General features: G+C 21.2%; 1 protein-coding gene across 5 annotated transcripts in view; it reads right to left on the bottom strand.

Moving 5' to 3' along the window:
- The window catches only part of LOC129618530 (TPR-containing protein DDB_G0280363), a 191915-nt gene extending 178651 nt beyond the window's left edge, over positions 1-13264 (bottom strand). For 4 of the 5 annotated variants that reach the window (XM_055533328.1, XM_055533330.1, XM_055533331.1 and 1 more), the window contains exons 1-2: positions 12967-13264; positions 8517-8806 (exon numbers count right to left, since the gene is read on the bottom strand). The gene's annotated coding sequence lies outside the window, so the exon portion shown is untranslated. The remainder of the gene's footprint in view (positions 1-8516; positions 8807-12966) is intronic. The other variant, XM_055533329.1, reaches the window with a different exon arrangement.
- Between the last annotated feature and the right edge of the window lie 2482 nt (positions 13265-15746).

Here is a 15746-nt window from a genome sequence, read left to right as displayed (position 1 = left end):
TATTTTGTGACGTAAATTCTAGTGTGACCTCCTATAAAACTGGTAATGAGTACACGCGTTGCTGTGTAAGTAAATATGATGTTTTTTGAATGAATAAGCTTCGTTTTTATGAAAAAAAAAATGAAATTCATTACAAATTCAAGAAAAACTCAAAAAATGGATTGAACATGGCAATTGTCAGAAAACAGAAAAAAAAAACACTTTCTTATAAGCAAATCGCAAATGTAAACGGAAAATATTCCACAAAAAATTTTCAAGATTTCCAAGTCTAAGAAAAAACCAAAACAATATTACTTATATGAGTCTCCGTCATAGGTGAATTTTTACCAAAACATCATTTTTACTCGTTATAACTAGTTGTACCAAGATAGTTTAATTAAAATTAAAATAAACACCACTCAAAAAAATTAATATGTAAAAGAATTCTTTTAGTAAGCAACCTCAGATTTCGAAAATTCTTATAGGATGTTCAACGAAAAAAATGCAACAAAAGCCGGTAAAAGACTTTTCAAACCGAAACATGGAAAACAAAATTGTTAAACCAATGAAAATTTTAATCTAAATTCAAAATTTCGATTTAAGCTATTCAAACAACTAATTGGATTTCCTTCAAGCAACTAATTGTAATTTAGCCAATTTTGCTTAATTGCTGCGTAAGTAATTAAAGACAAGAGATTAATTTAAGATTTTCATTTCGGGAGTGTAACATGAAGCAAAGTGTGCAAGTTCAGCCTAAATAACAAAGCCTAATTATAATTCTCCTAATAAATTTCAAAATTTATTTTAAATCTGAACCTTATTATTCATAAAATTTCCCAACCGCCCTCCCTTTCCCTCCCATCTAACAACCAACAAATTTAATCAAAACTGAAAATTTACTTAATTTTAAATATCAACTGAATGAGGAAGTTCCATGAAATATTCATAATTTTAGCTAAACTAATCATTTACTTAATTATTATAAAAAAAAAAAGTTAGGTTTATAATTAAAGACCCACTCGAGTAAATAATAAATTTACATTTTATACTTAAAACTTATAGCTACATAAAAATGCTTTCAAATATTTAATCAAGTATTTCAATGTATATACTTAAATTACAATCTGCTAACTGCTTATTAATTAAAATAGTAAATTAATAAATTAAATTAAAAGAAAAAATAATTATAAAATAATAAACTAGTAAAGAGTAAAATATTAATAGGTAATTTTCATATTTATTTCAATATAAAAATAGTATCTGAAATTGAATAAAAATAGTATTATTTTAACCCTTTCAAGGCAACGGCTTCAATTTTAGAATTTTTAATATTTGTTTTTGGAAAAATTATAAAATTTAAAATTAATTCAAGCGTTAAAACTGTTGTATTCAAATGAATTTAAAGTTAGATTATTTTTTCAAAAAGCTTAACAATTAGAAATACAAAAAAAATTCATGGATCTTTTAACGATGCTTAAAAAAAATAATGCATTTTTTTAAATTTACAAAACCAAATTCTTGTGCTACCTAAAAACTACGTTTATTTCAATAGTTTGACTAGAATTTTTAACGTTAATATTTAATTTTGTACCATAATTTCAAAATGAGAATGGGTTGAGTTGACCGTGTTGAATAATTGGAGTTGTGTGAAAATTACCACAATGTTTCACTCCTCCTCTTCTTTTTATATGTATAATGTTATTTTATACACATGCATTTATGTACGTATACATAGCTGTTAACACATAAAACCATACCACCCCAAAGATTTTTACGGTAAATAATGGCCATAGGATCATATTCGTTTATTGACAAACTTCAGCAATATTATTTCAATAGTTTCCATAATATACGACCAAATGACTTTCAGAGTTTCATGATAGCTTCCACCACAAGTCAAAAAATTTCAAATAGTTTATGCGAAATTTCGATATCATATAGCTTCTATAATTTCTGAGATAATTAAAGCCAAAAAATTTTTGAAATTGTATAGCAACTATCATAAGCGCTCATAATATCTTAACTGCTTCTACCAAAAATGATGGCCATTTTACAATACTTTCTGAGATATAGTCAAATAACTTTTGAGGTTGTAAGGCAGCTACCTGGACAACCAAACGATTGGAGTGAAAATTTTGTGAGCTCAACTCAATTAGTTTTCGAGTTATCGTTGTGGCGGACCGAGTGACCTTCGAACATACGTTCGCACGAGTACAAACACTATTCGTATGAACTAAATATTATCGAAGGCACTATTAAAAACAAGTTTCAACTTCTTGTGAAAATGCAAAGCTAGAAAGGGTTAAATAAAAAAAAAGTATAAAAATAAACAAAACAAAAACGTATCATGAAAAAAAAAATCTCTAATTGAGTTGAAATTTAACTCGCTTTACTTGCTAATCAGGTTATTAACTTCATATTTTCTCATTACCCCCTTTTTTTCCGTCTCCCTTTTAAGTTTCATTTTTAATTTCTATACGTGTCATTTTTAATTTTTATTTAGCAGTTTTGCAATTAAAAAAAAAAATATAAAAATAAATATTGTCATTTTTCTCATTTATATCAAACATATTTTATACAGGATCAATTTACATAATAATAATAATAAAAAAAAATAATAATAAAATAAAATTAAGTAAAAACAAAATGTGACCAAAAAAAAAAAGAAATATGAAATGCATCGGGCGCAACATAATCCGTCATAACTGGCGTTAATTTTTGTTGAAATTTTGATGAATTTGATTTGAAATTTCAATCGTAAATAATTTTCAATGAATATGGAAAAAAAAATAATCGACTTATTTACTTATAGTAGACAGGTTCTTGCACTTAATTAATTCTTATAAGTTTTAACTATGAAAAGAAGAACAATCATTCAATGTGATATGAAATTTGCATGAATAAATTTCAGCTTTTTAAAAATTGTGCGGGCAACAGTTCAGTTTCAGTTGTTCTAACTATAAAAATCTCATTAATTTTTATCAAACAATTTTTATAAAACACTCAACTTCATGAAAAACTCTTTATTGTAGAGTATCAAAATACGTTTGTTATACATCCCTGTATTTAGTTTAAAATGAGTTACGAATTATTACTCGGTAGCATTATGAATCAACAATCTATACAAGTCTGGAAAAGGTGTTCACATACAAGGATTTTTTCCCTATTTTACAAACATTGGCGAAACTTTATTAATTTTATAATTTTGTTTTATAAATACCAGTTGGTTTTTCTTTCATTTAGCTATTTAGTTCCTATTTCAAAAAAAGAACACTGAAAACATCTTCTATTTTGAATATTTTACAATTTTGTATTTTTTATAAAATTGTACCTGCTCAATTAGAGCTTATAAACCTTTTAGAACGAAAGATAATACAAACACAAGAAGAGAAACCCCCTAAATTCGGTTTTTCTTTTAAAAAAAATTTTATAAAGTATCCGATAGTTCTGTAAACATTCTTATACTTATAAAGTTCTTGAAGATAATATTGAGAGTCCAATAAGACATTTAACAAAATTAAACCCATATAAGTATTGGACCCTAAAAGTTTTGTATGGAAATTAATAGAACCAACCAAAATTTTATGAGTTCTACCAGAATTTTATGAGTTAATAAATTAAAAAAAGAAATTATTTTCAAATTTATTGATTTGCAGTTAAAACGAAAATATTTTTTTTTCTAAAAATTCTAAACCCCATCCATTCATTAATTTTTCTTGCATTGTTTTTGTTTTTAAACTTGATTTTATTCAACACATTTTGAAATTTAATACCAGTCTTGAAATCTCAAATTAAAACATGGGTAAATAAATTACAAAAAAAAAAAATTGTTACAATGTAGTAATAATTTTTTTTTTTTTTTTTAATTGTAAAATTACAATTTTATTTATGTTAAGAATCACTTGTGTAATTTATACATGAAAAGTAAACCTTGATTATTCCTCTTTATCATATTTCAAATTAATATTCGAATGTATGTGCATATACATACATATAAACAAGTTTTAAATAGCATGTATTCCATTCAGTTTAATGAAATCTTAAGGAAAAATATTAATAATAAAAAAAAATTATTTAAATGTATAAAAATCATGATACCATTAAAAAAATATTTAATTTTTTGTTTTATTTTAATTGATAATAATTGTGTTAAGTATGATTTTTTTTTTTGTTTTTTATTTAAAGAAAAAATAAGTCAATAAACTTTAGACATGCAATCAATAATATTTCGAATATGTTATTCGCGCGATCATTTTTTTAATTTTTGAAGGAATAAGAAATTATTTAAGCATACAGGAAAAAAAAAACTTTGGCCAATTTTTTTTATTCTATTCTATACTTTCTACTCTAATCTAAAGTAGAATTCTATAATATTATACATATGGATACGGTGCAACCTCAGCCATATCTTTGAATCAAAAAGATAGCTTCACTTATTTAAAACAGCCGTGCCAGGGGCAATATACGGCCCATCAACTTCAAAATTCCGCCAACATTCTGCTCGCCAAAAAAAAAAAATATATTCGATTAAGACTATAAAAATTTTTCAAAAAAAATTTAAGAACTCAATTATAGCTAATAGATATATGTAGCACGTAAATAAAATTTTATACAAATTTATTATTTGTCAAAACAAAACAATAACGTCAGTTGAAAAAGTCATTTTTTCTTGTAAACAAGTAATGTAAGAATCTCGAATGGCCCCTATAATAATACTCACATGATACATATATGCGCTTAACCCACAAAATTTTACCAACGATTGATAAAAGGGATGTCAAGTCAAATAAGTGGTAAACAAAAAAAACTTCACATTCACAAATTTAGCATGGTTTACTTGTTGAAATATTATTTTTTAATAAATTTTGTAGTGTTATTGATTGAAAAACCTGTTTTACTTTACCTTAAAACGTAATCGTACTCGTATTTATAAGAGTTATAATCAATCATAAAACGATTCCTAAAAAGTTATATGCTTCTTGAGAGTGGTTGGTTAGAGAAAAATATATTGCTCCAACAATTAAATTTATTGTAAAGAGTTTCTTAAAATTTTTAAGAATTATATGTTAAGAATAAGACTTAACATAATTTACATAAAAGAGAGACTTATAGCTTAATGAACATCTTAACTATGTTTGTTGTTAGCACAAATTTTCCACATTTTGTTTATTCTTTAACAACAGTGGCATAACACAAATAATACGATTTCTTAGTTATTTATATACAAAAATAAGCGTTTAAAACATTTCTTTTTTATGCAAAAACAACTTTCAACCATTTCTCTGGCTAGAAAATTGTCATCCAAATAATGTTACTTATAACAAGAAAAAAATATATTAAATCCAAAACTTTTAAAATTCATAATTCTCATATGCGCAAATTCCGAATTAGGTTGTTGCAGCAAACAAGCGATTTGCTTGAATTAATTACAATTGAATAAAAATTATATGAGAATTAAAATAAGTCCTAATTCAAAATTAGTATACTATAAGAGAAAAATTCTATAAAAATTCCTAGTTTCCGAACTTAGAAACAAAATTCAATTAAAACTAAATTGAATTTAATTACAACAGAAATAGTATTATAAAACAAACTGCTTACAAACAAAACTAAAATTTTTATATGAAAAAAAAATACGAACATAATATACTACTACTAAATAGTATCAAATAACTAAGTATTAAATAATTTTTTTTTATAAGAAATCCGGAAAAATTAAAACCTAAATTTGAAAGTAATATTCACTTGTTAGCATAATCTACCTTCATATCTCATATTAGAGTAGTTTTAACACAATACTAATTTGTAAAATAAGAAAAAAAAAACGGACTTAATTTTTTATTTCACGGATACTTAAGTAATTCAATTCAAATTCTTTCCCAGTCATAGACACCAAAATTTTTTGAATTATAAATATAAAAAAATAAATAATTTTGCAAGTGCAACTGTTTCATTTAAAATATCATAAATATTGGCCTTTAAAATCCAGTTATAGTGAAAAAAAATTCAAGCTTGTAATTTGAGACACCAAAAAAAAAAGTATTTTTTTTTTGTTTTGTATTTTTATGAGACACAAAAAAAAACCTACTTTTCGTAAGTAACAGAAAAACAAATAAGCTACTGAAATCACTTTCTCAAATTTCAACAAATTTCAGAATATACAATCAACTTTACATATGTATAAATGAATATGTAGGCAGAAAACAAATAAAGTTGGGAGTAAACGCACATATCGTCTTGCACCTATATCAATTTTTTCAACAGCAATTTATTCTTTCTTTTTCTATATATTTTTTTTTTTTGTGAAAAAAAATATTGCTGATCATTTTGTGAACAAATTTGAAATTGAATAAAATTTATTTAGGGTTTTGTATGTAATCAAGTACTGAGGTACTCAACATAATTTTTTTTTGGTTGAAAATTTCAAATAAAATTGCATAATTCGAAATTAACTTTTTGTAACTTTAATCAAAATCAATAAGTAATTTGAAAAATTTTTACAATTTTGAAAATTCTTAAAATATTCAACAATACTAAGAATTTATTTTGAAAACTTTCAATAGTTTTAGTTAATCTCATCATCTTAAATGTGTGCACAAGTATACACGCAATATACTTTTTTATATACATGTAACACACACAAACAAAAGCACATGCACGTCTTGCTGAATTAAGCAGTTCACAGTTCTAATATAAAAAAATATCGAATTTCTTGCTTTTCTAAGAATTTAACATGAATAAAAAGGAAAAACAAAAAAAAATTAAACTGCTTATTTCTTTTTAAACTTTACGATAAAAATTCTATAGAAATTAAACTTTTTATATAACTGAGCTAGAAATACTTAAACAAATTGTAATTTAAACTAAATTAAAAGTAAAACGTAAGAAATAAGTTTGTTATTTACTTAAGTTGAAATAACTTTAATATTTTCCAAAGATTTTTTAGAAAACTAAAGTTACTTTCGCATATTTTTTATCAGTTGCCATTTTTTTTTTAAATATATTTGCTTCTATGTATAAGGATTCTAATTTCAAGCCTTATTTTTTTCAAGTATTACATTGAATATCCAATTTTTTCTAAACACACGTTAAAACCTTTACAATTCAAAATAAAAAGCTAATACACACTATATATGTAATTATGTGTATGTAACCATTTAATTAAAATAAAATATAAAAATAAAATTGCCGTTTGGAACTACTTAATGGGAACTTGAAGCAAAAATAATAAAACAACAAGGCAAAACAAATCCTTACTCTTATTATAAAAATTCCAAGAAAAATACTTAATGCTTATAAGTAGTATGGATTTGATAGAGTCCTAGCCCTAAAGCAACAAGTAAGAACTAAAATAATAAAATTTCATAATAATTCAGAATAATTACACCACTTAGTTCCTACATTTGATTCATCAATTTTGAACGAAGATTAAGTTCAGGAATTATCATATTTGAAGTCCTTCTTCAATTCACAATTCAAAAACTGAAAATGTGAGGGAAATTTAAAATATATGTACAGGCAAAACTTTTACAATCTACTTTAAGATATTTAAACTATTGCTCCTTTTAAGAATGTTCAAAAACATAACTGTTGAACTTAATTATTTGTAATAGTTTCGAGAGTAAAAAATATGGTCAAATTTTATAACTATTACTTAAATCAATTGTACAGGAGGGAGAATACATAATAACAAAATAAAAAATTAAATTTCTTCATTAAGTAATAAGTATAAAATACAATTGATTTTATGTTTTACTTTGGTAAACTAAAAATACAATTAAATCAAGTTTTATTAATTAATATACTTAAAACACAACTTTTGAAGATAGCTGAACCATATTTTTTAACAAAATCTATTTGTTCATTCAAAAAGAAATCAATAAAAATTCATGATTATTAAAAGCTCCTAAAAGAAATCAAGTAAAATCACCAGACAACCTTTTAGGTTAGAACGAATAATTTTGATTCAAACTTGACTAAAACCCTATGAATTTTGATTAAAGAATTACAAAAATTAATCAAAAATATCAACAGTAGCATTATACAATGCATATATTTATGTATATTCAAATAAAAGTTCACGTTAAGGTATAGTTACTGCAAAAAAGTAGAGCAAAGTTCGGGCCGATTCTGATTTTCAAGGCACAGTTAACGAAAAATTTACACTCTGTTCTTGTGCAAAAAGGTAATTTTGATTTCAAATGAATTACATCCATAATTTAAATACATAATCATTTTTGGGTTCTCTTCAATCATTCATTCAAACATTCATTCATTCAACCATTCCTTCATTTCTTCATTCCCTTGTTCATGCTTTCGTAATGAATTCAATTTCCTCATTCACTTCATTCATTTTATTCAGTAATTAATTAATTTTTTATTAAATATTCATACTAAAATTAAAAGAACAAAAAAATATTTTTCATGTATATTAAAATTTTTTGATTAAGTAATTAGAAATAAATTAAATTTATTTTTAAAAGAATTTATATAATTTTTATATAATGTTCCCAAAGAAACAAATATTTTCTACCCACCTTTAAATATTTGATTTGTTGATTTTTCCTCTCTTATAATTTTATATTAATTTTTGAATTGATTGTATAATATTTTCAAATGTAGCAATATAATTGAAGAATTAATCCAAATTGATTTGATATTTTACTTGTTTCATGCATGTAATTTTATGCTTCCATCCAGAAAAATAATGTTGTTGTTGAATGATGAAAAAAATCCTTTAATATAATTTTTTATTCATTTTTATAATTTTTCAATATTTTATTCCTTATTTTCAATAATTTTTTTTTCTTCTTGTGGTTGTTTTTTTCTATTGTTTTCGATTTTATTTTATTATTTTTGATTTATTGTTAGACGTTTATATTGTAGATAATCCCAATAATAATAAAAAAAATGTAGAATAAAAATTATATCAGAAATATATATATATATATATATATATATATATATATATATATATGCATTTTTTTTTATATTGTAATAAATCTTCGATGTTTTGTGATTATTTTTATTTACTCATATATATATATATACATAATAAGTATAACGATGAATAAAAATAAAATCCCAAAAAAATCAAAGTAATATAAGTATCTATGTATGGTATGTATATAAGCTGGTAATGTAGTTAATCCATGAAAATAATATTATTGTAAAAAAAAAAAATAAAAAACTACTTTATTAATATTAATTTTTATATTATTGTTTGTTTATTTGTTTAAACGTTGAATATAAATTATATATAGGTAGGTATTACAATATGACGGTAAATAAGTAAGTACCTATATCGAAAAATATTTATATAACCAGGTAGGTACTCATATACTTAAGTATATTTTATATTTATAATAATCAATGATAATGAATAAAGTTGTCAATATAAGTTATACCTACATATTTTCAGTATAGATAGGTGTATAACAATAATTAAATATAAATAAGTAATTATTTATTGTATATATTTTTATATTAGCATTCAAATATTTTCTATATTGTTAGACCTAAATATATCGTGATTAGAGTTATATTTAAAATCCAATTTTATAGAATTATAAATTTTGTAGACAAACTTTTATAATTATAATGAAATTGGAGGATCTTCAAAAGAAAAATGAAAAAAAATTTTCGATTTTCCATTTTATTTTTTTTGGTTATTTTTTTATTTTATTATATAATAAAATTAATTTTTATTTATTAATGAATATTTATAAGTTGATATATATATTTATTATCTTTATATTTAAATAATATTATTATTGAAATTTAGTGAAAATTTTTTAGATATTTTTAGTAAATTATAATTTTTTTTTTAATTAGGTAGGTGTAAATATATTATTCTGTTTAAATATGGGTATAAGTTTTAATATTTTATTACCTTATATTAATAGATTAAAAAAATAATAATATAATTATAAGTAATAATAAAAAACATATAAAATAAGAATAATTTTAGTTATAAATAATAATAAAATTTGAATTATTAAATATTTTTTTACTTATATTTATAGGGTTATAATGATGCCCGAATTTCTGTAATTTGGGTATTTACTTCATAGGTACTGTAGAAAATTTTTTTAAGTCAAATTTTTTATATAAATATTCTTTAATTTGTTGAAAAGGATTTTTTTAAATCAGTGTCATTATTATTATTATTATTTTAATTATTATTAAATATACTAAAATATACTAAAATTTATATTTTAAAAGTATATACTAAAATTTATTGTATATATATATATATATATATATATATATATATATATTGGTATTATTGTTGTATACATATTTTTTGGTAGGTTTTAAAATTAAGAGTATAACACAAATTTGAAAAAACATTTAAGTACCTATTTATTTTTCAAATCTTTAATAATTTTATTTTAGTAAGAATCTATCTATGAACATTTGTATTTTAATAATCTCATTAGTATAATTATTTATTTATTTATCCATTTATATTTTATTAGCCATATCTGGTTATTTGATTAATAATTTCAATTTTTTTACATAAAATTTATATTATTTTCAAATTAAATATTAAAAAATAAAAAGTTATAAGATGAGCAGCAAATATTTTACTCGCATATCAAATTTTGTATGTATTTACAATATATGTAGTTGTGGGTATCCATAAACGAATAATAACTAGGAAGGTAGACATGGTACCTACTTATATGTTTTCTTACATATATATTATCTGATTATATATATAATATACCCAAGTATATGCATATATACATAAGGTTTGTAATCACATAAAATTTATATTTTCTTTTTTACTTTTTAAACTGAAAAAAAAATTTTTAAATTTTTTTTTATTACACTTTTCTCTTTTATTTTTTTTATCTTATATAAATAATGGAATTCTTATATATATCATATATGTATGTAGATAAATACATATTTATATTTAATTTTTCACATTTATTCTTTTTTCATATTTGATTTTCCTTTTTTTTTTTTGTAATTTTGTTTTTTATTTATTTTTTTTATTTTCTTATTTTTTTTATCAAAATAACATCAATATTATATTGCAGGCATCATCCCTCTTGTCGCCTCTGACTTTTCTCTGGCTTTTATTTTTCTTTTCTGATTATTTTTTAATATATTTTCCATAAATTCTTATTATAATATTTATATGCATGGATAGGTAAGTAGGTATTATTTATATATATATATATATCATGTTATGTGTATATATATACATATATTGGTTTCTTTTTAAATTTTATATTGTATTTGAATTTTGTTTAAAATATAAGAACCTAGGTAGGTAGGTACTACAAAATATATTTTTGAGAAAATTGAAAATTTCTATTGTTCTTTTTTTTTCGGTTTTATTTTTTTTTTTTTTTGTTTTTAATTTAAATATATTTGGGGCACCGCGATCAATTATTATTGTTATTATTATTATTATTGTAATATCTTCTTACACTGAACATTATAATAGAAATAATTATTGTTATTAATTATTATTACATACATAGATACTTATTACACATAATATAATTTAATCACATCACATTTTACTACATTTTAGTAGGCTTAAAGAATAATATGCGGAGATAAGTAATTTCCGTTGCGGTATATATATATATATATTTATATATATATATATATATATATATATATATATATATATATATATATATATCCTTTTAATTTTGTATATAATAATTAAAATATAAGTGCACCCATTTGACAGTATTTTTATTTATAAATTTCGCTTAGAATTATAATATTTTAGTAAATAAATAATTAACAACTGCAGTCTTATGTTAAATTTACATATTTTTATGTTAATTATAATTGGTTTTTTCATATTACAGTAATATAAAATAAAAAATCAAATCTCATAATAAAATAGCTACATATTTTAAAATTAATACTTTTCTCTTTTTAACAAAAAAAAAACTAATAATTTTTTGGGACTTTTTTTAATTGGAAATTTTTTTCCTTATTTGATTTTAAAATAAAATTTAAGGGAGATTTTTTACAAAACAATTTTCTCTTATAAATACAAAGAATGTTTAAAATATGTAGGTAGGTACTCTTATTAATATTTTAATTATTACCTTGTTAAACACATTAGTTAATCAAAAAAAAATAAAAAATAAAAAAAAATTAATGAAAAGAGGAAATTTCATTTTTTGTTTTCTTTTTAGAAATTTTTTTTTTATTCATCAAAACAGACTTTTAATACCTACTCTTTTTTTCTCTTTCTTTTTTTCTTTATAAAATTATAAATTTCAATTCATCCATTCATTCATTCATTTCAATTATTAAAAAAATTTATTTAAAATTCCAAAAATTTTTTTTTTTTGTTAAATTTTAGAATTATTTTTTTCACTTAAATTTTTCTTTTTTTATAATTTAAAAATATAATTTTCTTTTAATTTTAAATTTATTAAAAAAAAAAATTTTGATCACTGATTTTCCATTTCTCTTTTTTTTTTCTTACTCTTTATTTCTTCATACACATTATTATTATATTTAATATTTTTCCTTTTTTTTTTAATTTTTTTTTTCTTTCTTATAAAAATATTTAATATTTAAAATATTAAAACAGAAAAATGCGTAATTTCAAAAAATGAAAACTGAAAATTTACAAAATTCATTATTGAATATTTTATTAAAATTTTTTTTTTAATAGATTTTTTACTAAATTTTTTAATGTAATAATTTAATATTAGAGATGAGATTTACTTTTATAAATTTATATTTTTTGTTTCTTCATTTAAATTTAATAGGTATTAAATCATAAATTTGATATATATGTACACATATATGTAATACATATATATATATAATTTATATTATATATATATGCATATAAGAAACATATCTAGATATTTATACAAGTATATATGTATGTACAATACATTATAAAAGAACAAAAAAAAAATAATAATAAAAATGTAAAATCACAAAAAAAAAATATATATATATGTATATGAAAAAAAAAATACCGACCGACAAATACCACGAAACCAAAAAATTACCTTTTTGGTAAAGTTTACAAGAAAATACGAATTATAAAATATGCAAAATTTTATTCAATGTTCTTTCATATACAAATTTAAAAATTTGTATTTTTCTTTATTATTTAATAAGTTTTTTTATAAAATTTATTTAGTCTTTACATTATTAAACTTTTATACAATTGATAAAATATTTAAAAATTTTTTTTTTAATTTTTTTAATACGATTTTTTATATTTTTTTCAAAATACACTTTTTATTCACTCTTCGGCCATCAACCAGCAGCTTATTTTTTTTTCTTATAATTTTTTTTTCCTTCTCTTCTCGTTTTCCTTTTTCTTTTTTTTTTTTTTTTGTGATTTGTTGTATGACAAGAGAAATTTCATTTTTCTTTTTTTATTTTTTTGTCAAAATCACTATAGTTTTCTCTTTTCAATTAATATAATTGTGTTATGTGCGCCATTTTTAAAATCTTATATATCGTATTCTTTTTAATAAAAAAAAAAAAACAAAATTTTTTGATAGCAACCGGATGATTTGAAATGATGCCATATTGAAAAGATATTATTATAGTTTCGATTATTACACAATAGATGTCGCGTCAATTAAAAATTGTGTTACATGTCAGAAATTAATTGAAATTGTGTAAAATATATTGAGAAAATTATAATTATTATATTTTATGAATGAAAATACCAACAAATAATTAAAGTAATACGTTTTTGTACTCAAAATATAAATGTGCAAAAATTTTCAAAAAAAAATATTTCAAAAATAAAATCTAATTTCTAGATATCATTTTAAGAAGATACATTGAAGTAGTCTGTCAAATTACTTTTGCATTTAATTTTTGATTTTATATTAAGACAATTTTGATTTTTGTATGATTTAATTAGAATTTCTTTGTTACCCATTGTTTTTGGTATTTTAAATTTTAAATGTCATAATTTCTTTAAAAAATATACATATTAATACTTAAATACTTTTTTCTTAAACATTTAAATACAATTTACTGTGACTACTGCCACCTTTTGAGAAATATAATAATATTGAATCTATTACTTAAAACTAAATACATACATCATCAGAGGAGTAAAAGGATTTTGATTTTCTTGATCGATTCTTAAGAAATTTTTGACATGTTTTCCTAAAATGGAACAAAATATTCTTAGATTACTTCAAATAAGAAGTTTTCAATTAATTATGTATGTATATATTTACTTGTTATATAAACTAACTGCCTTCGTAGATGTATTTATGTTTAAAATCTTTTAAATAAGAAGGTGAGTTATTGATCAATTATAATTCTTATGAAAATCATTGCCAATAATATCCACTGGGAAATTAAAGATTTTTGATAAATTTTGAAAATTTAATAACATCCCAATAATAAATTTTCAGAATTTCGTGATCTTTAATCATAGTAGCAATAAACAATTAACATTAAATGAAATTAGGATTTTAAAAAACTTAAGAGTCTTTTTAAAAACTATCTATTGTATCGGATTATTGGTTATGGGCTATTTAGTTGGCACATATTAAATGTAAGTTTGAAAACGGCAACTCATATCCCTTTAATAGATTGTTTTAGTAAGGTGATTTGAAAATTTTGACAAATGGTGGTGTGAAATAATATTATAACAATATACATAGGAAGTTGGCTACCGAATTTTGACACATTGAAAATATAGTCTAAATTTTCAAGGTTAACAAAAATTGAATTGAAGTCAGAAATATAATTTCGGCATATATTTGCAAATCGTTAAATAAGTGGAAAGAATATATTCAATTTTTTTATAGATTTGAAAAATTAAATTTTAAATCAACCTACTACTTTTTAATAAAACATGGTAATATCAAAAAATGCTGTCATATCAAGTTATAAGAACGTGGTTTTTTAATTTCCATTCACAATATTAATTTTACAAATATTGAATGGCAAAACTATGAATGTGTATTTTTATATTTTATAAGAATATTATAATCTAAATAAATCTAGAATTTGAGAGTTTTAAAACTTTTTTAATTATAGCATTAAAAAAATACTGTGACACTGTGATTTTGTTTGCAAACTAAAAAAAAGTCAAAACTTATTAAAAATATTGCAAGTGAATACCTATGGTGAATTTATTTTAAAATAATTGTTCATAATAATATGTTGAACAAAATTGGTTTTTGTCCCAGATAAGAACAAATAAAATTTTAAATTATATTTTTCGCGAATAGGGTTTGTGTTTTTGGTTAAAAAAGAACACTTTTCTGATAAAATTTAAAATAACAGTTATAACGTTACTATTATTTTAAGAAGAAAATATCTATGTGTGTACATAAATAAATTCTTTTATTATAAGAAAAGAACAATTCTAATTTTCTAACTATAAGAAATAATTTTCAATATTAAGAATTTTTTCGTTCGTATTTTATGTAAAAATATCAAGTCATCTTTTGATGGCAAAAATTTTGGTAATTTTTCTCGTTTCAACTACCCTTTTACATACATAAGCTGTAGGTGACGTGGTTGAGTTTTGACAGTTTTAAACAACTTTAAATTTAAATTGTCATAAATATGTACAAAATACATATAACATTAAATTAACATACACTTACATTGAGAGTAACCTTTAACAAAACATCCCACTCTCTAGCAAAGCAGTACTGTTAATGGTGTATACTCTGACTGAAATGAGTTTCGGTAATTGAGAAAGAAAACAATTTGGAAAATGAGAAATAAATTCGAACATATATTTTAGAATGGTCTTCTATATACCTACA

Source organism: Condylostylus longicornis, unplaced genomic scaffold (genome assembly GCF_029603195.1).
Source record: "Condylostylus longicornis isolate FDR11 unplaced genomic scaffold, ASM2960319v2 ptg000009l, whole genome shotgun sequence".
Lineage (NCBI taxonomy): Eukaryota > Metazoa > Arthropoda > Insecta > Diptera > Dolichopodidae > Condylostylus > Condylostylus longicornis.
Note: the sequence above shows the minus strand (reverse complement) of the source record. Positions and strands in the feature narration are given on the sequence as shown.